At 42.4% G+C, this 23,430-nt stretch overlaps 1 protein-coding gene across 2 annotated transcripts in view; it reads right to left on the bottom strand.

Moving 5' to 3' along the window:
* Window positions 1-21,660, bottom strand: part of gli1 (GLI family zinc finger 1) — a 53,233-nt gene extending 31,573 nt beyond the window's left edge. The window contains exon 1 of one of the 2 annotated variants that reach the window (XM_085275164.1): window positions 21,340-21,660. The gene's annotated coding sequence lies outside the window, so the exon portion shown is untranslated. Of the gene's footprint in view, window positions 1-7,388; window positions 7,438-21,339 lie in introns of those variants that run through there. The other variant, XM_085275165.1, reaches the window with a different exon arrangement.
* Between the last annotated feature and the right edge of the window lie 1,770 nt (window positions 21,661-23,430).

Genomic DNA, 23,430 nt, shown 5'->3' with positions numbered 1-23,430 from the left:
CTCTTTTCCTCCAGCTCTTCATGGAGAACAGAGAGGGGAATCATTCAGTGGCTGAAAAGGTTAAAGTCTAGCTGTAGGCTGGAGTTCCTGCGTCTGCCAGGGGCACCTGAAGAGGGGCAAACATTTACCAGCTAAGAAAAGGGGGGGAGAAAAAAAAATTAACAGCCTGCCCGAGAGCTGCAGGGTCTGCGGTGAGTGGTGGTGTAGGGCCCTTGGAGAGTTTGTCTTGTAATTGAGTCAATTGTTGACCCCCTGTTCACGCTGCCTCTGCAAATCTTGTGAGGAAAAGCCTGCCGAATAACTAATGTTCTCTCTCTTTCTCTCCCTCCTGCTCTTCATCTATCCATCTCCCGCTCCTCTTCACTTTCCCCCTTTCCTCCCGTTGCTTTCCGTTGTCTCGGGAGGATAATTGTGCTGCGAGTACAAGGCAGCCATTTAGGGAGGGGAGGACTGTTCAGGGATCTGCTGAGGCTTACAATCTTCTTTTCACCCCAAATCTTTCTTACCCAGAGCTCTCACTCTCTCGTCTCTCCTGCATTCTCTCCCTTTTTCATTCCTCCTTTTGTTTGCACCGTGGGATGAATTTTAATCACTCCACTCTCCACCTCCAATCTCAGTCGCCCCCCTCCTCATTTTTTCCCTCTTTCCCGAGCCTGGCCACTCAGTCGCGGTTTCCAAGTTGCATATCCAGCACCACAGCACCTTCTCTGCTTGCCACTCCTCCACTGATCATCTCCTTGCAAGTTCCGACACAACCAGAACACAGATGAAGCCCTTTGATGATCGGAAAAAGAAAAGAGCACGTTATTTGTGACTCCAGGTTTTAGTGCGGGCCAACTGTCTCTCACAGGGACAGATGTGACTTGAGAGTGAAAGAGAAACAAGGTGAGAATGACAAAGAGAGGAGCATCGCATTCTGTTTGTGAAGAGCGATCATTTTTAAATGCCTCCTTCATTCGAGAACACTTTGTTTGCACAAGGGCTCTGCTGTTGTGCTCCCATTGAGGCAGCTTATCCCGAGGGACAGTGCAGGCCAGGCAAACTGTTGTTATTCACATTTCACACATGTACTAATTAGCAGGTCCTCTTAAAAAGAAAAGTGCTTTATTACAGCTTTAAAAAGTGAGAGTAAAAGTGTGTTAGCATAAGAAATAAGTAAAAGATAAAAGTCAACCCTGGCAAACACATGTCACGCTTCCTGACAATCTAAATATCCTTCATTTCCTTTCTTTGTCCTGCACATTTGTCTCACTCTCTTATTGGCCGGCATCAGTTAAAGACAATAATAAATTGATTATTATGTGATTATTTGCGGTGACACGATCAGTAGGTCTTATAACTTACAGTTTCATTACAGAGCAGACAACACAAACTCTTCTTGAGCCTTATGGTTCTGTTATTGCTGAAAAGCAAGTTTACAAACTTAAAGTACTTTTACTTAAATACTTGTAGTTAAGTACTTGAATAGATCTTTATAAAGGTACTCCAACAACATCTCGCTCTCTCTTCTTCTAGCTTGTATTTCTTCCATTTTTTCTGATTTACTCATTCTGATACATTTACAAAGATGAAGCTTATAAGACATGTGATAAACTTAAAATTGACTTTTAGGGTCACAGTAATGGAATAAAGTGACTGAGAATCAGAATCAGAATACTTTCATAATCCCTAAGGACATTATGTACATGATTGAAAAGAAAGAGCACTCTAAGTAAAGGACAAAGAAATAAGTAAGAAAACGTTAAGCTAAAGAGAAAAAGCAGGAGCAACAGTGTCAACAGGGTGCATGCTGGTTGATGCATGCGCACACATGAATGAGTTTGTTCTTGTTATTTCATCACATCCTGAATGAATTTAAGTACTTTTGTATATAGTTAATTGAAGAAAGATTGTTTAAGATGCCATCCAGTGAAATCCTTTTTAGAATGATGCTAACAGGACTTTATAAAGAAAGAGCATCATTTCAGTAAAGTCAAAAGACTTCAATGTTAAGGGATTAACCACAGAAACGTTTAATTTGAGGTTTTTAATTTTCAGGATTAAAAAGTTCAACCGGGCTTTGCCGATCTGCAAATAAACCCAGTTACACAAGAGCTTTCAAGACTAAACCACTCAACAGTCTACCATGAAATAAAAATGCTTCTTACAAGTAATCAAATTAAGACATTAACGCTGTAAAAGCACTCATTTAGCTTAATATATGCTTGTACACACAATTAACCACTTGTTGCGATTAAGTAGTTTCATTCAAAATTCTAACAGATTTCTTTATGAATATATAACTTCAACGGTGCTAGCATATTATGGCTTTTAAAGTCAAGAATCTCAATACCACCAGATGCTAGGGTGTTTACCTTTAGTTTTAGGATATCAGCATCCAGTCACCATAATTGTTTACTGCTCTTTCATCTGTTGTTCCTCAGGGAGAGTCAACTCCTAACTGGCTCTCTCTGCCTCTCCTTCCTCCTCTCTCCACTAACCACGGCCCTCCTTGTGGAGTGTTTGTTAGGAAATCCTGAACAAACCGTGGCTGTTTGTTCTCTCTTTGTCAATGACAGGTTTTTATAGACTTCTACTATTGACAATCGTGTGACTCCTGTTGGCCTCACACAAGCTGGATAACACTGTGCAAATAGGTATATGTACACACACATTCACAATCTGCCCAAAAAACACTCAAAACTGTGTCCGAATCACCCAGAGGTCTTTGCTGGTGGCAAGAGGAGATCAATTAGAAAGGGAAGGATTTATATCGATATGCATATACTGCTCAGTTGGAATCATCCTCAAGCAAGAAAATCAAACTGCTTAATGCTGCAGTTTAAGGGACCTTTTAGGACCACAGTAAGGAAACACACTGAAATTTGTGCAGTATTCCTTCAGCAAACCCAGTTATCATGCTGCTGAACAACTTCACAGCTCTTACATTTTATTTGAACTATATCTGCTGACCGGCATCAACAGCCAGTACTGGCCTGTCACAGACATATATCAGTATGTATATCTGACATGTTCCAACTTGAAAACTCTTTACTGACAGAACTGGAAGCAGAAATCACATTATCGAGTTATGTCAAGTAGAGTGGCTTCAGGGAGCTAACTTGTGAGTTAATAAACAATAAATGTATAATTTTTACTTTTCAATAACACAAACATGCTGTTTGCAGTGGACTTGTGCTTCTGTAAATCTACACCGTAAGTATGTCAAACCATGACCAACGCCACCAGCAAAAGGTGGCCCATTCAGTATTGTCATTTCCTCCTATACATTTCTTCGTCTTCTGGATGAACTGGAGGAGAGAAATGAACAACTATTGGCTTCGTGACGCAGCTGCAGAGCAAAGGAGGCAAACGACACACATGTTTAAATGCTCACAACAATGTTGGAAACTTGCACAGAGTCTCTGCATAGATTCAACGCAGAAGTCTAAAATAAGCTTAAAAGTATGTACTGGTATCAGCCCTGAAATTGCAGTATGGGTCTGGCCTAGCGTGCATACGTGATATATGGGGCTCGTGCAGTAATGCAAAAAATTTGGGGTAATTTAGGTGTGAAGCTTTTACTACGGACAAGGCTGCCCATATACAAGGAGACATAAAGCACATTTTAGTGATGCTCTATTACAAAATTCTTCGTTGATTCAAATAAATTACATAGTTTCATTTAATTTTGACATTTTATTTGGAAAGACCAACGGCAGTCAACAGGGTGAATGGTGCAGATACCTGACGTCCACCTCCCTGGAAATGTAACTACATGTCAGGTCAACACAGACGCGACTATTATGAGACTTCCTGTGCATTTCCAAGTACTTTTTGCCACAGTTTTTTCATTTTAACTGTGAGAGAATAACAATCATCGCCTCGATATAAGAAGTAATAATCAATGTCTCAATATAATAACTCACAAATTACAGAGCTGCTGAAACTATTGGAATGGATGCGAGGGAATGTACAAAGATGGCGAAAAATAGAGAGAGCGAAAATATGTTTACCCCTGAAAAAGACTGACGACAACAAAGAGTGGGGAACCAGGAGGGAAAAAAGTCCCCGTACTTTGTTTCTATCTGCTGGTACTACATAAAACACCGGGACACAACCACACGGTAATTAGCTGCACCAGCACAATCTCACTTACGTAGGTTACATCAGCTGTGTTAGACAGGCTAAAATCTTTGCAATGAACAACATTATATAAAGGCTTAAGCTAAAATAATGTAACTAACATGATAGCTTGCGGTTGCATTGGTAGGCTTCACATTCCAGCCTGTCCTGTCAACAAAATAAAATGTTAACATTTTAAATAAATGGCCTGCCACTGAGTACCTCTACTGCTATTGGTACTGATCACTAGATTTCTGGTATCGTGACATCTCTAATTGACCTTAATGAAACACAGCGACAGTGGCCCGTCACCACTGCCATCAACAACAAGACGTCAAGTATGAATTCAGTTAAATGAAACGGCAGCGAGAAGGACTCTCCAGATTCTTTTACTGTGACTCAGAGCAAAAAGAAAGCTGAAAAAAGGGATCGTGCAAGTGACTGAGAGAAAGCGAGAGAGTGAGAAAGAGGTTGACAAAAACACACTGGGAGTAAAGCAGAGCTTCTGTGTCAATGGGGGAGATCATGGATGCCAGCAGGGGTCTCAGTCTTCAGGACAATAGACCCCCAACTGAGCCAAGACCCTTAATACCCATACTCCCATTTCACACATCTTTGCGAAGCACCCATACAACCCACATCCATCTCTACCCCCCCCGGCCTACATGCTCTGGCAGCTTGGAGACAATGGCGTGAAACTCCAAGTGGTGCAGCAAGGGGGCCTTTGGGAGGACTCATACATGAGCCATCAGGACACCTTGTCTTTGTGTATTGTAAGATAATAGCAACATCTCAGGAAAACCAGTAGAGGCTTCCTCTGTCCTGGAGTGAGCTGTTAAGAATGACCGGGGCATCAAGTGTCAGTGATAAATGGATCATTATCATCTGATTTAAGGTGAAGTGTGGACTTCATAATGAGTCTCTGTGTTAGGATCACAGCTGCCATTGAGAGCCTGTTGTGCTGCCACTTAAATGACTGCTGCGACTGCTTGGTGACCTTCAGCATAGGGAGATTCTTCTGGGATACAGTTGGTTTTGTACTGAAAGTCAATGTGGAATAAAAATGTCCTCAGTGTCCACCTGCCAAAGCATAATTTAATTTTTTGTCCCCCCAAAATTTAAAAATCTCACATTGACTGCAGACAAACATCTTAAAATCTTTTGGGTGTGATCGGGTCAGCGTAACGAAAGAAACATGCAAATATTTCTCTTATGCAAAAAGAAAACATGTTGAAAAAACTCATCGTTGGGAGTGGGGAGGAAAAATATACCTCAACATCCTGGGCAGCTCCAAGGGAATTCTGGCTCAGACCCAAACGCTGGAAACAGGGTGAAGAAGGCCAGGCTTTGTGGAGTAATGTAGCAGGGAGCACACTGAGGGGCCTTAACTAACTAAGAAATGATTTGCTTTGGCAAAAATTTGAGTTTTTGCAAAAAAAACAAACAAAAAACACTTTTGACACACCTTCGGAAAATAAAAATGTTTGTGTGCACATTTCATTTTCCCACCTAATTCCCTAAAACGAATCCTTTGGCAAGTCATTATTTGCTTTTTGCTGTTAAGAAAGCTCCCTGCATCTGGACCACTTGGGCATTATCAGGGTAACAAACTTTAGTCACGACCTAGCTTAGCTCCACTAGCCTCTCGACTCGGCTACTGCCCTCCACTCAAGTAGACCCCCTCCTCCATTTACAAGGCCCTTCAGTAGTCGGCCGGTTGCTAGACAATGTGCTTGGTTATGTGGGTTATGTAAAGACCCTCCTGCACACAAAAGCCAATGTGGGCGCCTGTTATGTGCAGCTCTTCAGAGCCCCGGGTCAGTTAGCAGAAGAGTTCTGGCACTAACACTCCAAGTTAAAAACGTTTGCTCTTCAGCGTGTTTATGGAGAGGAGGATCAGTGAAATATCTTCTTCTTAGTAGTTTCACTTCCTGTTAACTTCCAAACCCCTGTGGGCTGAGGTTAAAACAACCCCCTTCTTGACTTCTGGGTGTATTAGTTTGTGTTAGTAAAGGTGAACGTGTGTGCACATATGTGCATGCATGTTTATATATACACTGGGATTATGCAGCTCTGCTTCTTGCTTATCTCACAGAAACACAATATTCTTGCAATCATTTCCTCTAAATTGGCCAATATCAAATATCCAATTCCTTACACACTCAAGATGCTATTAAGTAGAACTAGTAGAAAAAAAATGTCTTCACAGTGTTAAAACTAAACTTTAGTTACTTTTATCACAGAGCACTTTCCCTTGATCAGACATAGTGACAGTTTCTTAAGATTTCCATCATAGCACAAGTCTGCGACAGCATATAGTAAAATACAACCAGAGCTCCATGGTTATAACTGGGAATATCTGAAGCCATTTTCACAAGTTAACCTCAGACCAATTTTCCAGAGTTCTAACATTTTGCACCAGACAGCATCTTCACTCCCTAAACCACCGTTCAGGATGGCATAGAGAGTGCATATCGGAGCTGCGTGTACTAAGGAGGTGGTCAGTAAAAGATCCTTTACTGTCCGATCTTACTGTGGCAGACATTTGCCTTCACACGCAGCTCTGTCAGGAGACATCTACATAATTTTGAGGCTGCAGCGCACACATTAAAACAGCTTTGGCCCAGTCACATAGGCCGGGGACCCCACTGCCAACCACCACTTGCTAAAGAAAAATGTGTATTGCCCGACCATTTGGTGGGTGCTTGCTTACTATAGCTGGCAGTCACTGGGTACAAAGAAAGTGCTGCACTAAAAACCTTGTTGCAACTGGCCGCTAGGAGATTTCCACGGTAACCCACAGTTTGGATAGATGGATGGTGACTCATCAACCGCTTGACAAGTGGTAGTGAAACTCAAGAGCGTGACACAAACTGTTGCACTTTTTCTAGGTTTTGCTACAAATCAGGCGGCAGTTTGCAAGTGTTTGCAGACAAGTCGTTATTTTCCGTGAAAACTACGTGCAATCGTGGAAATCTGCTAGCAATCAAAGCATTCACAAGGTTTTTGGTGCAGCACCATCAGCACATGTATGAAGGAAGAAATGTAACAAAGGGGGAAAAATCTGTGCAATATTGGACCATATAAAACTATCAGCAAAAAGCTTTTACATTTAAATAAAAGCATAAGGAAAGAGAAAATTCACTTCCAGTTAGATGAAACCACAAATTTTACATCAACAAGGCCTCAACTTTCAGCTGGCTGTGGTTCTCTTATGTTCCCATTTCATATATCATATGCCATTAAAATGTTTAATTCCATACTAGTAAATATAAATTACTTACAGTGTTGGTTTTTCACTTGGAGTGTTTATGATAATGCGCTCGTGTCAGCGACTTTATTCTGGATTAGTCTGTGAAAGGAAGCACAGCATCTGTCGGTGCACAAAGGTGACAACAGACAGCGAGAGCCCTCCAGGCAGTGACACGGTGGTAAGCCACACACCTCAGACACACCACAAGTCTTCTCTGATGGCCAACCAGCAGGGGCAGAAGCACTGAGGCAAAGTGCAACGCTATGTGTTCAGCACAGAGACACACGGTTTTGCTTACACAGTTATACACATACATTGAATTGATGTTTGCACACCACAGTGTCTCCTAACATACTGCCAGTAAGTGATCAGACATGAAGGGGACCCACATAAACATGCCAAAAGCCTGACTGTGTGAAATTACAGAACTGAACACTTTGGTTTGAGGAAAAACCGCAGAATTCGTTTACAGAATAAAAAAAATTAAAAAAGAGTGAATAAAATATGACTGATGACATTTGTTAATGTGACAACTTGTTTTTCAGTAGAATATCGTGTTAGTCACACTCCCAAAAACAAGAAAGAAATATTAAAGCTTAAATAAATATTCTTATGATTGACTCTTGGTTTGCATTATTTAAAAAGTAAAAACGGTGGCTCAGGAATCTTCAGTGTGCATGTTTACTGTGTTTCTGTCTTGTAAACAGTAAATCAATATTTTGTGGGAGTCAGCAGACAAACAGGCATAACTGAAGATGCCAGCTTGGGCTTCAGGAAGTTTAAAAACATTAACTCATTACTTGGATTTTGTGAGCATAAAATCTTTATCTTAGTCCGAGGGATTACCAGTTACAGGCTAATAAAGAGGCCTGTGTGTAAGTTGTGTATATATACCGTTTATTTTCCATTGCAACAAGAGACAGTAAATGTTTTACAGTCTTTTAAATTTCAGACACTTTTTTCCGCTGCTCTCCCACAAATAAAACTTACAAAGACAAACTGTGTTTAGGCAACCTGAGATGAACGTGGACTGCAGTGAACTCCTAATTGAAATTTCCATCTTGTCCTAGACAGTCACCTCCACCCACAGAGAAAGCGCCCATATCTCTGAAACATCTAAACACACACTTGCACAAGGAGACGACCAGAGACACACACACGTATAGGCGCTTACATGCGCGTGCTCTCACTCTGACACCCCATTGCCCTCACACAAACTCAGTCTGACAAGCTGGAGCATGTGTGACCGAGCACGCTGGCTGGAAACAGACATCTCTGTGCCCCGAGGCTCGGCCCTATCCCACAGGAAGCTGGAGTGTGAGCTGGGACACACAAGACGAGGGAAGGAGGAAGACGGGGAGCAGCCGCAAGGATTCGGCTCACCATTTACTGGAACATGTCGGTTCTTTTGTAATTATAACACTGATTTGTTGGGGTGAGTTGTTAAGTAACTTGATTATGATTGCAAGGAACTGAGATACAAGGCGAAAACAAAAAGTGCTGCATTACTTCGAAGCAAATCTTTGAGGGATGAAAAAAATCTGATCTGAAATGAGGGTGGAAAAGTGGACCCATCCAGGACTTCAAGAAAGGTTTGAGAAAAGGTTAAGCTGAATTACTCTGACACAGTGAAGAGGTCATAGTTTTACTTTAGCTGTTTTCTGTATTTGTTCTCTTTCCAGTGTTAAAACCACAGATTCCTAACTGTAACCCCGTTTCCAAGTAAACAAAGTCTCTTTTCCATTTCAATTTTTTTTTTCAGTCAGAAAAGATTGCCCCACACTCACAAATGATGATTTGAGATTTGACTGATTTGAGATATTAGTGACTGATTACATAAGAGAGCATTTAAAGTCACAACCTGTGACGTTGTTGACCACAAAATAATAAATACCCCCAAAGATGGCAGCTGCAAAGAGTGTTGTCCCATCTTTACCAGCTCAATTCCCATTTCTCCGGTTTTGTAGAATTGTTTTGACCTGTTGATTTCAGTACAATTCAGTCATTGTTAAACGTTGATTCTGGTTATTAGGCAACAATTTGGTATTCTGAAAGGGGAAGGAGCATATTCTCGCCCCTAAAAATAAAAAGTCAAGCTTACAAGCAACACAATGCACCTTTGCTGGATTATACAAATGTCAAATTTTGCAGCGTCACTGATATTTAAGGGTGACTTTGCTGACACGATCTCAGAGTTATCCCTTGTCCTCTCAGCAGCTGCTATACAGAGTACTTTCACGAAGGCTTGCTTGTTGTTGAATGAAATGTTTCACACAAAGCTCAGGAGTTCAAAGTCTGCACTGACTGACTCTTAGCATCTGATAAAAACAGTGCACCCAAAAGTTCACCTAATCACCAACAACTTCCTTCCTTGCACAACATCCACATCTGGGACCCTTCGCCCACTCTGTAAGCCCAGTAAGCCCAGGCATGTGCACACAGCACCTAACATTCGCACATACACAAAACCGAACGCACAAGTGCTCACCACATTTCTGCTGCACAGCTGCGTGCGAAGACAAGAGTCGATAAATAATGCCTTTGAATGGGATCCTGTGGGTTTTTGTTGTTTGAAACTTTGAACATCCACCGACTGTTCCCTACAGCATAACAAATTCCCTTTCGTATCCCAAATGAAATGCTGCCCTTACGACACCGAGAACACACAGACGACCGTGCATCTGTCGGTCTGTCAGCTGGCCCGAGCTTTAAACGGAGTACAGGTGCCAGCAAATAAGGGCCAATAAACGGGCTCCAGAGGAACAACTGCCTGACCTGTCCTGAATAGAAATGACAAAGCAAAAGGTTTAACTGCAGCAGACGGGAAAGTCCAACAAAGTCACAGCCTGCTGCTGCTTAGTCATCAGATTAGGCCTGCAGTGAGAGTGCACGGTAATATGTTAATTCAGAAATATTCTTTATCAGATTATAAAGAAAAGGGATTAGAGGATCAGCACAGACTGTAAACTACGTGGAACTATGCTTTATACACAACTTATCTAAACCTTAATCAAAATAACAGAGGAGACGTTCATGTTAGAGAAGCTAATCTTATATATGGTAATCTTACAAGCTCAAGAAAGCAAAATGCAGCTAACACCAAATGATTACGCTCAAACGTCAGGTGTGCACTCCACTTTCATTTTACTACAAGACCACTTACTTTAACGAGGACTATTAAAGAAACATCTTTAATAAAACTGTCAGTGTTATTTAAAATTGCCTTTATTTAAAATTGATTTTACTAATAATGTCATAAGAAGAAAAAAGCATGTCTGTGTAAGCAAATTTATCTAGAAAAGAGGATTTAAAAATGCGCGCACACACAGACACATTGTGACGTGCATAAAGATATCTGGAAAAAAAGATCTAAACACCTTGGCAGTATTTTTCATTCATTCTGTATGGAAGGGGGCTGCAGTGTTTCATGCATGCACTGGGTGAAAAGCTGGGAACCACAGGTTGCCAGACTATCACAGTGAGAATCCACAGCGTTGTACGTGGGGTGAGAACAGAAAAGTGAGCGTGGATCCCTGTTGACTCTCTGTGTATTCATCTGAGCCCGGTCCCATAAGCCCGACATAAATGCCCAGCATGGTACTGCGATTCCCCCCGCAGCCCAAAGACCAAGAAGCGCAGTCTCACAGCCTCTTCCTTTCACTGTACCGTGCCCTCTCTCTGCTTCTGCCCAACAATGACAGAAAGACAGTGTCTCACCCCCCAGCTACTCTTCCGTTGTCTCACGCTCTCCTCAAACTTCTGCTAGCAGGTGCAATACTGTGGCAGCTCCGGTCCCACAGGCTAACCCCACTGCACCACCCCTCTGGCATAAAGACAGTGAAAAGACATTGATGAGAACAAGAAGAGGAGGATGAGAGGACAACAGCTACAGACCTGAAACAACAACAGCTGTGACAGTCACATTGTCATTCCAACATTTGTTTCACGCTGAGTGCAGCGGCAGGTCAGTTCACGGCATGGGAAGCCCGGGACTGCACAATTTGCATCCTGAGCTCCAGACATATCAAATATAGTGTATCAAATCAGAACAGCAGACAATAAGTAGTCGTAGTTAATGGTTTGTTTCCATTGTTTTTAAGCTGTGGTTTACGTTTTCTGTAATTACACTCAAATTTCCATTCCACCTTAACAGCAGCTCTCCTCAGGAGATGATGTGAAACCACAGGCATCACACCTGCATCCATCCAGTCACAACATGTAGGTGTGCCATCTACTCCAGGTCCTCTCCAAGAAAAATGGCCTGCAGGGAGCTTTGTGTGTGGCCAACAACAGTGGCTACTGGTGCTCAAGAAACAACAAACTCCACCACAAGATGTAACTTCAGAGCACAGTTTTACTGACAGCTGTGTTGCACCATCACTCGTCTCAAGCTTTACTTTGAAATTCCACAACAACCAGTATGTGAGAAAGTGTTTTCAAAGCACCTTAGCAGGATGAGCCGATGTTTTCTTTCAGACGTGACGTTTTTAGTTGGCTTCTTCCATTATTTCATGTGGTCTTTGGGTCAGAGTTTCACTCAGACACACACAGAAAGTGAGCCATATGAAATGGAGATGCTACTTCAGTCTAATACCTGGTTCTTTTCCTCCCTAATGACTGTATAATCACACCCAGAAGGTTCTGAATAATTAGTCCTAATGGTGTTGATTTTAAACCCACAGTCCAGAGCTACAGTGTGAGAACATTTCAAAGAACCCCGAACAGAAAAGTAGTGGAGACTTTTGTAATGCCAAAGTTAATGGCTGTCTCACCACTCCCACCAAGAGCCAATCATCTGCTTCCTAACAAAATATGAGCCAATCGTGTTGCCACAATAACACTTGACACCAGCTGAGGTGGGGTGACGGGCAAATCTACTTAAAGATTAAAGATGTGGGTAAATGTTTCTTGGTCTACTGCAGCCGTTATAGCGGTGCTGTTGTGAAACTTGCAACGTAGTGTTGAACTAAAGAGGATAAACTGTTTTTAAACCTTAATTTATGGTAAATTCACCAAACTTTTTGAGTCTTTAATTTTTTTATGTCTGGCTGGAAATGTAAATTAAAGCATAAGCCCCCCTCCCCGTCCACTTTGATAGGTGCACGATCTTGTTGACTCAAAACGGCTGCCTTGAGGTGACGCCAAGATGGCTGCCAAGTAGCAAAACATTCTTTTACAGAGACTTTGGGTTAAGTCATATAAAAGAGGAAATCCCATTAGAGCAAACAATCAAATGACTCTGTAAACAGGGAGTCTGAGAGTCCTTTTTATTATTGTTTTGGTTTTGCGCTTCTCTCTTATTTAGAATCCATTGACTGAGGATATTTATCCATATTCAACTCCAATGTCAGGTATTTATTAAGAAGAAGAACTACAAGTCCTGTAGGCCATTAAATGTTTGTGGAAATGGCACAAAGAGAAATTCCTGCAATTATTTCTGGGACAGCTTACCGTCCAAACTAAAGTGATTATTGTGACAGGCCTGCTCCACACAACGCTGCAGCACAGCCTGTGGACTGTTAACCTTAGGAGGCCTTGTTTCATGTTTCACCACACCCCCTAAAATCATATATGTCTTAAGAGTTCTTCTTTACTGGCTCTCTTTCTATTAGTTATTGGCTACAAGGAAATGAAGGCCGTCCCTGCGTAATTAATGGGCTCAATTACGTAAGTGAGGAGTGGTCTGCAGTTTGCTGTGAGCAGGACCAGATGTCCCACGGGCCCGCTAGTTGAGAAACGCAGTTGTTCTGATCACTTATGGTGGGGTCAGTGCCTGTACCAAGACCTAGCTCGCCCCCACGCACTAACCCAGACCCTCTTTTCTTTCTCTTGTAAATAAAGACTTAATGGTTTACAAGCCCTCAAATAACCATAATACCTTCAGAGTGAATTAGCTGGCAAAGCAGCCAGACACACAGGCAGAAGAGGTGCCCACATAAGCCTCTCTCTTTTTCAGACGTAGCTTTTTTAAAATGCTTTAACTGAAGTTTAATTCTCTTTCTTAACTTAAACGTTTTAGTTTAGACAACATTTTAAATACTTTTTGATACCACAGCAACAATTTGCTTCTGGCCTTGTATGGTGGCAGTGTGTGTATATATGTATATATGTATATATATATATATATATATATATATATACATATATATAACCAAGTGGCCGGCATAGTGTACAGGAACATCTGTGCCGAGTATAACCTAGAAGTCCCGAGGTCAAAATGGGAGATGCCCCCAAGGGTGGTGGAGAATGACCGAGCTAAGATCCTGTGGGACTTCCAGATACAGACGGACAAAATGGTGGTGGCTAACCAACCGGACATAGTGGTGGTAGACAAACAGAAGAAGACGGCCGTAGTGATCGATGTAGCGGTTCCGAATGACAGCAATATCAGGAAGAAGGAACACGAGAAGCTGGAGAAATACCAAGGGCTCAGAGAAGAGCTCGAGAGGATGTGGAGGGTGAAGGTAACGGTGGTCCCCGTGGTAATCGGAGCACTAGGTGCGGTGACTCCCAAGCTAGGCGAGTGGCTCCAGCAGATCCCGGGAACAACATCGGAGATCTCTGTCCAGAAGAGCGCAGTCCTGGGAACAGCTAAGATACTGCGCAGGACCCTCAAGCTCCCAGGCCTCTGGTAGAGGACCCAAGCTTGAAGGATAAACCGCCCGCAGGGGCGTGCTGGGTGTTTTTTTTATATATATATATATATATACATGTATCATTAAGCTTGTGAGTGTCAGCACATTATCGTGTTGAAAAAAAAGACCATTTTCTATATCTAAAGTTTAGATGTTAGCTGTGCTGCGAGCTGATTTACATGCTCCTGATGTAATCCCCTTGCTGTGCATTCAGTCCTGCGGCAGGAAAACCTTTCAAACATTTGTGAAACTGAGCAGGTTTTTCAGTGTAAAAGTAGGACTCGACATGAGGAAAAACTCGGTTAGACTGTTTTACAGTTTCACTTTTATTTTAGATCTTTTTTAAGTATATTAAAAGGTTGAAATGATGCTGGGGGCAGCTTACATGGAGCCCTGGATCACTACAGTGAAAAACACTGCTCGATAGCTGGTTGTTAAGTGAGCCACTCTCGCTCATCTTAAACATCAGGGAATCTATTTGTAGGCTAGATGTGGGCCCGGATCTTTCCCATGCTGAGCAAAACAAACAGTCGTTGCTGGCACGAAATACAGAGGAGCCAGAATTATGCCTTATCTGATCCAAGTTCTTAAGCCGAGATGTGAATTGTTTCTGTCATTGCTTTTGTACAAAATACTTGTTGGAGGAAATCGTTTGAAGTGAGGGATTTTTTTAAAGCTTGATTTTTGAAAATAAATCTAGAAAATGCACAAGAACTGCAAAAATACTGTAATCGTTTCTCACTTCTGAAGACTTCGAGAGAAGACTGAAAACAAGAAAGACGTCACTTAAAGCTAGAAATGCCGTCAAACACACTGAAAAACCGCGGTTGCTCAATAAGCTTCAGAAAAATCAGTCCCTGTAGTTCAGTCAGTTAGGGCAGGGCCAGGCACTCAGTCAGCCAGTCAGGACGGTTGAGTTGTAAATGTGTTCCAGCAGGAAAAGCTTCAGAGCAAGGCGAACAGTCTGGAGTCGGCAACTTTCCCCTGCTCCATCTAGTGCACCGCCCTCCCTGCAGCCCACCCAAGAAGCAGCCCATGGGCATAAATTTGAGAGCCTGACTCGCTGCGGATTTAAAACAATCTGCATCTCTCTCCCTCTCTCTCACTCCAACTACTCCACAGCCACTATGAAATATTTTACTCCTTCACCCTTTACTCTCTTTCTCCCTTCTTTCACTTCCCCCCAAAAAAGAAAATTCCACTGTTAATGAAAATGGAAAGTTCTTTCTCAGCGTCTGCCAACAATATTGTTTTCCTAAAGGCTTAATTAAGTTTGCAAATATGTACCAAAATCACGGGAAGTGTTTTTTTCTTCTTTGTCTCTACTGTAAAGGAGACAACAACAATGCATTTTGCTGAAATGAAGTTAATTGTGTCTCACAAAACACAATCTTTCACTAGTTTGTTGTTTCCTGATGGGGATTGTTTTCTCAATAGCAACAAAGTAGGCCAGTTATGTTTTATGTCAGCAGACCACAGGGGACATAACTGTAAACAATACTTGATGCTGCAGAAGAAGAAACCGTTCGGTCGCTTCAGTTTAAGGCGTCAGAAACCCGACAAAACAAGCACACGCATCGCTTTTGTTAATCCTACGCTGCCGTGCTTTCCAGCTCGAATGGGTTTGGTTTGGTTGCAGATGCTTCTCTTTGTAGGCAGATTTATCATCCTGTTCCTGCTAGGAAAGCAATCAACAGATGTGACTTGTAAATTAAAATGAAGGTGGAGATTTCTGTTTGAATCATCTGTGAGAGGCCAACTTTCCATACGGAGCATGAAGTCTGATCAAAGCGCTCTGCGGACTGAACATCATGTCAGGTGTGCTGTAGTAAAAATGAGGCCGTATGACCGCGGGTGAAGTAACCCGCAGCAGATTCGTGTCAGTGTATCACTGGCAGTGTTCCTCGCATTTGGCTCGCAGTGGTAGCAAGTTATGCGTGCGTCACTATACTATGTCCGTGAATGCGGACAGATTTCCTGTTATAGCATCCAATCTGGTTAACGTGGCATTGGCTGGCCACTGTAGCTTCTCACAAATCACACTTGCTGTAGTTAAAGAGCAGCGAAGCAGGAATAGAAATAGACGTAAGAGGCTGAGCAGCCGGGAAAGAATGAGAAAGTAAGAAAAGACAAGGCAAGCAGACAAGGAGTAAGATTTATTTAGAAAGAAATTGAATATTTGGAAGGGAAGTAACAAAAGAAGACACACACACACACACACACAAAGAGAAAGAATCTGTATCTTTCTCTTTGTGGGTCCGACTGACCACACCACTCCTCTCATAAACATGCAGTACAAAGCCACAATGATATGTGGTTTAGGCCATTCATTGTTTTAAATTTGTTTTGTACCCCTATAAACCTGGAACACACTGACACTGAGGTCATTCAGAAAAAAATGTATACAAATGGGTAAGTAGATCTGCACAATCTGCTTAGCTTCATTTCGGATTGGCAGACTTGGCACACAAAGTTCTTATCTCCGAGAAATGTGATTAAAACACACAGATGCTCCTCTACACCGTGGCTGGGTATCGGGGGGAACTAACAGAAGTGTTGCAGTAACTGCGAGTATTTTAAAGTAAATACTAGGCCTAAATCTTATCTTGTTATCTTTATAACATTTTCTTAAATCATGCACTTCAATATAAAAAAGGTGAAAAATTTCCCATTAACTCTGAAGCACTGACTGTGATAAATGTTTATATTGTGCACACTACCGTGCACTGTGACGTGTGATCAAAAAAGTAATGCTGCACTCACCAGTGACGTGTCAAAAAACAAACAAACAACAACAAGAAATCAAGACACACACTGCTATCGACATCCACGTGCATCTGCATCTCACTGCATGAAAAATGCAGCATAGCACGGCACGATTAAGCGCATATTTTGTGCTATATATGTGTTTTATACATACAGCTGAGTATATGGTTCAACTGCAGGCTTCCTGAGAACATATGCCAAGCCAGGAATCCTAAGACGTTATCTCATCTTAGATAACAGAGCTGTTCTCCAGAAGACCCATCACAACACACGCAACACGAGTACGCCTCTGCACTTCTTAACTTCTCGTCTCACTCTGTCTACTTCTGTCTCTAACCAAATGGGATTGGAAATGATCGTTCCAGCACACGGAACTGTTGGAAATGTTGCTGCTTCCACATAAAGTGCTAACGAGGAGCGATCTGTCTTCTTGTTGGAGAGGAAGAGAAAAAAGAAGAAGGAAAATTCTGAAGCATGCGTCCTGTTGAGGAAGTCAGAGGTCTTTAACAACTCATCGTATCAGGCGTGATATCTCAGGGCAACCCTACACCGCTGAAATCGTAAGGGTAACACCGGTGTTTATCCGTTTGTATTGGTGGAAGTCAGCGAGACGCAGGCAGCGAGGAGGGTGACTATAAGACAACTGTGTCGTAATTACACTGATGATGGCAGCACCCGAATGCATCGTGTCTGCTCTGCGTGTCTATGGCAACCTGGTGAAATAATAAACACCGCCTCCTCTTCGCTTTCTGCCATGAGTCACCAGCGGCTGAGAACACACACATTGAAACACACGCAGCAATCGACACTCACACATACGGGTACATAATCTTGCAAGAGCACAAAAACTCTGTGAATGAACCCGCATGCACACACGCACACACATCTGTAAACAACAAGCTCATTACATAGTCACTACTCACACACAGGAGCTTGATTGGCTTTTACCAATCTGATCGGACGACTGAATATAATCGTTACAAAATTACAACATCAGATTTGGTTTTCTCTTCCTTTCTTTTCTCATCCACAGTCGACCACCATCCCTCAAAGAAACCCCCAACCACACGCCCATTGTTGCAAACCGAGTGGGAAATGAGTGTGTATCCATGTGGGTTGTTAGTGCATATAAAAGCTATTCACAGTCTCACCTGGATCCTATTAGCACCAGTTTGATTTCTAATATCGACCACATGAGATGATAGTTAACAGTCGACCTACTTTGCTGCGCTTAAACGCACACATGTGCACAAACACATGAATGTATAAAAGACCGCCACCCTAATTCAAAGAAGAAGAAAGGACGATGGAGAAGGAATCGACCCCACCTTTTACTGCGTGCAGCATGCTTAATATCACATGCATGCACATATTCCCTCAGGCTCAGTCTTAGGATTTAATGTAAAAAAGAACCAACATTACTCTTAAAGTTTCCTGCTGCGCTCCACTAAAGCAACAATGTTTCCACACTGGAGCCACTCCTGATTTTTTTTTAAATAAGGAAACAGCTGGACTGCACCTATAAAATTTGATTACAGCTGCCATTAGCAGTTATTCTCATCCCTGATTAATCTGTCAACTGTTTTGGTTGATTAGTAGATAAATGTTTCATCTACAAAATAAAAATCAGTTGTGGGATCAGTCTTAACTCACCACTGTGGCTTCAATTTTTCATCATCTCTCCACCAAAGCAATTATATCAATTCCAGCCGACCTGTGTCTCGTTTTCCTACTGCTTTGAACTGATTATCTCTGCAGATTATTATTATTTTTAATCACCACTAACGCAATTTGTCTGGTACATCCTCTAGTGGCTGGGAAAGCTCCAAGTGACCACAAACAGTGATTTTCTGAATATTTCCCATGACTGCAACATTTCCCCTTTCTATTATGGCTGCCCTTTGGCTAATGTGATTCAAGATTTCTAAGTGTCTAATGCCTTTGCCCTCTGGTGTCAGCCCACTACTTAGTAACAACCACCCTCCCCGCCCCCTCATTCCTCTGCTTCATTTAAGCATCATTTGACGGATTCTAGGAAGAGGGGATCTTACAAAATCCTTTGTGTGAACTGACTGTTGGCTTCAGTTTTTTATGGTGAAAACAGACTTTTGGCATACATGTTTGAGGCTTCTTGTAGTAATATTCCGATTTTGGGGGGCTTAAAGATAACCAAAAATGTCATCACAACCAAAATGTATCCATTCTCAATGAACAATTGCAGATAAATGGTGACACACAAACTCAACTGAAGTTTTCTTGTAGTCTAAACACACAAAGAATCACAACCTGAAGAACCAGCATAAGCCTCAAATACCAGACCCCGTCATCAGAGATCTAATCAAACAGACCACCTCTTCATGAGTCAAAGGAGCATAGTCGGAGTTAAGAAAAGAATAGCAGGGGATACAGACAGAAAGGACTATCTGTGAGTCTGTGTGTGTCTTTGCTTATGTGTCCTTTGGAGCATCCCATGCCTGTCTACTCTGTTCTCTCTGCAGCCGAACCCGATTGGCCGTGCACTGTGAGCCTACGTGGTTTAGGCCAGGGCCGGCACAGACAGACAGCTGCTATTAAACCCTGATTGTTTCAGGTTCACAGGGTGTGAAAGGGTCTGATTGAGGGGCTGTGATCCCAGTGAGGGTGGTCTTTCTCCCCCCTCTTTTCCTCCACCTCACGCCCCCCCCTCTCTGGAAGGTGGGAGGAGGGTATTGGAGAGGAGGAGGATTGTGTGTGTGTGTGTGTGTGTGTGTGTGTGTGTGTGTGTGTGTGTGTGTGTGTAATGGGGGGGTGTTGTAGGCATCACGTGACACGTGTTTCTTGCTGAGCGGACTAAAATGGAATCTGGACAAAAACACAGCACTTGTTGCTGCCTGCTTTTGGTTACATGTGTATCACATGACCAGTCGCCTTATAATGCCAACATTTAAGGTTGTCCACACCATAAATGCCACAGACAGCTATTTAAAAATTCAAGTTTAGCTGTTTCAGTGTCCAAAGTTTTATTCAAATGTAAAGCAGATGCAACAAATGTCTTTCATTTAAAGTGACAAACATTTCTTCCTTCGTTTTTACCAAGATGGAAGCGGTTCGTGCCACCACATCCAATTGTATTCAGCTTGAGAGAGACTTATCACTGCTCTGATATGGCTCTGATAATCCAGCTCAGTCCTCACCTGTGTCTGGCTCTAGGAGGACAGTCGCTTCCTGGATGGTGTATTTGTTTAAGAGCATTCCCATTAAGAAGCCTTTTGGTCTTAACACACGTGATAAAGACCAGGGAGGGTGAGGAAGCTCCCCTGCAGAGCTTTTCACATGTGACCAAAGGACAAGTGCACTTTCCCCCCTCAGTTTCTCCCCCAACTCAACCTTGAGTAGAGTGTGAATACTTGTAAAAAGCTAAATCTATGTTGCACTGAGTTTCACTGAAATGGAATTGAATAAAATATATCAACGTCGCTTGAGTGCGTGACACAAGAAAAACTGACTTCTGAGCTAAACGCTTCTATCACGCTCAGCAGGTATCCCACAATGCCTCCAGACCTGCCTATAAACCTTTAAATGTAAATTTATTTCATTGTAATTTATATCTATTTATAATTCTATAATTCTCTTCCCCTCACATGTTATTGGAGTGTATATATTGTGTGTGCATGTGAGCGCGTCTGTGCAAATACTGTTAAGGGAGGTTGTGAGTTTGTATGCCTAGCACTTCTCACTGTCACTTTGGAATAAATACGTGTTTGGCTCTCCCATTGAGTCCAGTGTTGACGCTCTTCAGTGCAGGGTCACTACATGAAGTCCAGCAGCCTAATCTTCTCACATTAGCAGCTACAGTGGCCTCTCGCAGAGATAATTAGATTAGAATCCATAATCTATCTCAGATTAACAACAGATTATGGTTATTCAATTCATATCCCCTTTTTTCCCCAGAAGAAAGACAGAAGTGAAAGTCAGTTAATAAGAGATGTACAGGAGCTTTTTGTCCACTAAAGCCTCACACAGTGAGGTGTTGTTTTGTGGGTGCCCTGGCAGGACCTCACATTTGGAGCAGACACTGGCACCTCAAGTATTTCAGGTTACAAGAAACAGCTGTTCTCGGGTGGCCTTGCCGCCCTCCTCAGTGCCGGATGAGTGTATACCGTGCAGGCGGTCAGACCTCTCATGGAAGAACTTCTCCAGGAGATGAACGCACAACTTTAAAATGTCACGTCCAAACTCTGAGCCACTCCGTGCATCTCCACAAATGGGCAGAAAAAGGCAGAAGAAACAATTTGCAAGTGAAGATGGACCAATGCTGAACTCGGTTTTGGTTGATAAACAGAGAAATTAAACAGGTCCAATACTGAAATTTGGAGTGGCAAACTGTAAACTTTAAAAGTATAGAACCTGAATTAGGTAAAAGTCACGCAGCATCTGCTAAATGACCATTAGTGACACAACTGAAATTTATTTTCTCACTTTAAGAAAAGTTTCAAGTACTTAAACTCAACTTTCGGAGGATGAAGAATCTTCAGCCCGGTAACAATTACCAGTAATCGGCTGTGATTTGAGGAGCGAGCATAAATGAGCGGCACTGCTTACCTCAGGTTAATGCAGGGACATTCAGCATGAAACTTTCTGACTCGGTTCCCAGAGTCCTTGGAAGAGCGCTGAGGATCCAAGGACCGTGAAAGTAAGTCTGAGTTTCCAGTAAAGCCTCGCGTCTCTCCTTTTTTCTCTCTACTTTCTGCCAAGCGCGCTCGGATGGAGATAAGTGAATTGTTCACAGAAACCGACACATTGTTCTCCTTCAGGAGCGCTTTTCCATAGTTTGGTTCTTCAGAGCCGCTTTACGTAAACGGTGACAAAATTAAACCCCATGTTCGACTATGGAGTCCCGCAAAGCACCCTGGAGTCGGCTGCACAGCCAATGCGGGAATGTGCACCCCCTTCCCCCTCGCTCCCTCCCTCCCTTTCTCCCTCCCTTTCTCCACAGTCTGTGGACCACCCCGAAACAGGAAGTTCACTTTTTGTTTTTCTTAAAAAAAAGGACCACGCTGCTTCAGCCTTCCCTTCAAAGTTAACATGCGCACCAGAATACCCAACGAAACCGAGAGATGGTCCATTTCTCACCCCATTCCTTCTGAAAAAGGCAGATTCGTTTACAGCAATAAAGGTGGTTATGTAAAGACATTACAGCATGCGCATGTTTATTAAATACATGTATGGACATGGCTGTGTCTATATAAAGCGCGCTCCTATCTAGTAATTGGGATAATCTTTCTATAAATGTTTGTGTTTACTTTACTGGTGTATAGGGTTGCCAACTCCCTGAAAAATAAATAAGGGACACCTCGTGGCCAGGGCCGGGCGACCCAGTTGTCTTCACCCTTCCCAGTGTGGTGAATTTTCTAGCTCTTTTTTTGTGTGTGAAATTATTTTTTTAACCATTTGACTTGAATTTGATTTAAGTAGATGTGTATTCTTTGTGATATGAACACATGTGAAACAAATGATCATTTAGCCATTTATTTTTTAGCTCAAAATGACAACATTAACACAATAAAACAGGTCTCTTTCTTAAACAGAAGCCTGTCATGCTTAACTTTTGAGAATATAAGTAAATCTTTCTTTAAAAGAACTCTGTCCTGCTTAACTTAAAATAATAGAAAACAATAGAAAGAAAAACATTCTTGTAACAGTGCACATTTAGTGCATTTAGTACAATTGGCTTAATGCTAATCAGCTGCTCCTGTTTGTAAACCCGCTTGTTCCCATGATTACGCATCTTAACTCATCATCATTATTCATCTATGTATTACTTTTATGTATTAGTCATCTATTTGTTGTAATCATCTATCCTTGCAGTTGTTTATTACACAAAATAAATTATATTATCACACTTCTGGCCACATAGCGCTGATATTCACTGCACATGCCCATATTAACTTTTTCCAGCCAGGTGTTTTCCTTTTCCCATTCTTCCCTTTCTCTGAACAAACATTGCTGCTCTAATGCTGGGCGGTTTTAGGCCCATTTTGAGCCGATTTTTGAGTGATCGGACCGATTTTGGCCTTCATCGTGCATCGTGTAGTATACGTGGGGTAAAGAGAAGTGATTAACAACTCGAGCAGCTCCCGATCATCAATCGCTCGTGAGGGTCTCACCACAGCCGCTCACACTGCTCGCGCGCAAACACGTAAACGTTGGTGTAAAAGATGGAGCAGCACGGCTGTGCAGCGTGTGATCTGGACACAAGCAATGGAGGCACACAGCCATGAAAATAGTTGGATTTACATCGCTGCTCAGTCACAGCTGCCCGATCAATGTTTTTCATTAGCAATTTAGCAAAGTTGATGGTGGTGGTGTGTGTGTGTGAGTGAGTGAAAGACAGAGAGAGAGAGCGCGACAGATTTTCTGTTATAACCTTCATTTTATGGAGGCACAGTGTGCGCACTCAGGTCGCATCAGAGCATCGGGCGGTATAGTGTGAGACCTGCATCGTGACCTACCAACTTCTAACCCCTGCGAGTCAATCGTGCAGTTTGAGCAGGAGCTGAATAACGTGACTGAAAAAATCGCACAGTGTTTGCCCAGCTTTAGGTGTACTGTCGTCCGAGACTTGCACCGCAGTGTCGGCGTTTGTTTCCCTGTTGGCCATGCTTCTTGTTGTGGTCATCTGTTGTCTTCCGG

Source organism: Mchenga conophoros, linkage group LG5 (genome assembly GCF_057382185.1).
Source record: "Mchenga conophoros isolate Kocher_MC1m ecotype Shallow Benthic linkage group LG5, M_conophoros_male_GT1.1, whole genome shotgun sequence".
In the NCBI taxonomy this organism is placed as follows: Eukaryota; Metazoa; Chordata; class Actinopteri; order Cichliformes; family Cichlidae; genus Mchenga; species Mchenga conophoros.
This window is presented reverse-complemented; position numbering and strand designations above follow the sequence as displayed.